Below are 2559 nucleotides of genomic sequence, written 5' to 3' on the forward strand. Positions count from 1 at the left end.
CTACACAGACTGGACCTACACCCGCACCAATAGTAGAGGACAAGCACTCTACAACCAGAGACAGCAGTCACAGCTGACTACGTTCAACGATTTCGACCTGTCCACGCGAAAGGGCGAAGTCGGCCAAATGGTTACCAGTCCAGATCTATCATTAGGGAAACATCTCGAGTACCTGAAATGGGAATGAACAACAAATACCCTAGGCAGTGATCACTGCATCATAGCGCTCAACCTCACAGGGCCTAAAGGGCGGAAGCCTACATATAAACATCCCATTACAAACTGGAAGAAATATAGAGATCACCATGAGCATCAATCCGCAGAGCCAGGTGAAACACTACATCACTGGGTCCAACGCCTGCTCCACAATAAAGACTCCCACACACAACATTGCACAATACGACAAGAGGTCCCCACGCTCGACACGAAGATGGCTCATTTATTAGAAGCCCACACCAGCTTAACCAAACGTCTCACGAGTCAGAAGCACAAGAAACCTCAGCGGAAAGTACGAGATCTTGCCGCACAGATTGAGGAATATGGCAACCAGTTGTGCCAGCAAAACTGTGCGGAAATATGTGAAGGGTTGCGAGGAAACAATCCAACCCCACAAACCAAACCAACCATCAGGAAGTACGGGATTTCTTTCTACCAAGGGTCACAAATCGTCTAATGTGTGGCGGCTGGGAGACGGCACAACACATTTACATGGAATGCAAGACGACGCTCATCTTCTGAGACGAAGTACGCTTTTTTTGTCATGAATTTGGACTTCACGTGGCCAACCAAGCCTCTTGTGTTTCGATGCGCCTTGTGTGTGTTCAGTCCTCTGAGACTGGTATGTGCAAGCCCTCTGGCGTGCACGTGTGGATGTCGTGGAGTTTGTGCGTGGTGCAAAACCAGTGTGGAGGCACGTTGTGGGTAAAACAGAGTGGAAAACGACCGTATTCGTGTCATCTGTCTTCAACGACAGCCTGCTGAAGGAATTGAAGCTGAGCTGCCACGGTGTGCTTAATTTCGTACCCATTGTTGTTGTTGGGGCTGTAGGAAGAAGGAAAAGAAAATGCACGGGCCTGCTACTGGCTCTGTAGCTGAGCCACCTCCGCTGCCTCGTGCTGACAGAAGAAAAAATAGAGAAGAAAGAAAAGGAAGAGGGAAAGAAAGACGCGCGCCGCAACAACAGCCGTCGTCCACCACCGAAGCGGTGGCGGGTGCAATGACGGCCTACAACAGATAAAAATTCGGTGGCAGGATAGCCCCCGCCCCAAGTGGCTGTGACCTACCTGCCCTAGCCCCATTAGGGGACTTTCGAACTAGCATTACAATCGGTCTGGCTGCCGCTGATGCTGACACGCGCCATGAACAGCGGCATTGCCCCAAGTTTTTTTGTGCGCCAGCGGGCTTGATTCGCGCTTGTGAGGCAAGCTACTGTCTCTGTATATATATTTCATATGCCTTCTCCCACATCGTCACCCATCATGATCTTCTTTCTTCTCCCCTTCCCTTTCCCCATTGCAGAGTAGCAGGTCAGATTTGAATTATTCCGACCAGCGTCTCTGCTTTTGCTTTCAATAAATCCATCTATCTCCACTCACCTATGCGGCTTTCCTTCTGGCCTGTTTTAGTGCGCGCATTTCGGGCTAAAATATATTTCTCTGACCTCTTGTTATCAGACCCCGGTATATTGTGCATATTTGTTCATTAAACTTATTTTCCTGTTTCTTCCAGGCGATGTTAACACAGCAAGCAATTTGTACTCTCAGTATTGGATGAGTAGCAGTCTTTTACATATGTATGTAAATAAGGTTATTTTCGTTAATAACACGTTCCGCATTCGAATAACGCGTTCGGCTGGTGATCGGAGGGGTACGAGATTGATTTCCTGAGGAGGATATTTTCCTTAGAGGTCCAAAAGAGCCCGAGTCATTTCACTAACAGGTAGATTGCGACGCTTTCTGCGGACAGACGCACACTCATTAGCCTATAAGGCATTCACCGTAAACTAGCAGTGCGGGCTTTAGTTTAGTCTTTTGGCCCTGGTTTGGGGTGGTCTTGGCTGGCTTGCGAATCGCATCCTCCAATTTATGGAGCTCTTAGATGAAGCCATGACAGAGTTTATCGATCGGGGACTCATAACAGGCTCCGTTTGTATTTCGGTTTTTTAGTCCGCGTTGTCTGTTGAATAGGCACTGTTCATCATCTCAAGCATTTTATGCAGCAGTAGAGATGAACCGAAGTCCTCTCAGAAGAGATCAACCTCCTTGGTAGAATATCTTTGTCCAGCGGAAGCCTGGCTGCAGGTTTCGTTGGTAGTAGGGGCCTTTTCTGATGTTGGAGTAAACGGGTTGAGGTTGCTGATGATATTATAGAGTACAATCAATATCAGAATTTCAGAAACTACAAGTTCAAACGAGGTATATGTCTCTTGTCCAACACTACGTGAACTACAAGTTCCTGGTGTTATAGTAAAAGACGCCTTCCTTAGTGGTAAGCAAGACGAAGACGAAGAAATTTTCATGCGCTGTACATGCATGCGTGGCACGGGATCAGAAGACGAAG

Source organism: Amblyomma maculatum, chromosome 9, assembly GCF_055883805.1.
Source record: "Amblyomma maculatum isolate TAMU_Amacu chromosome 9, ASM5588380v1, whole genome shotgun sequence".
Classification (NCBI taxonomy): domain Eukaryota; kingdom Metazoa; phylum Arthropoda; class Arachnida; order Ixodida; family Ixodidae; genus Amblyomma; species Amblyomma maculatum.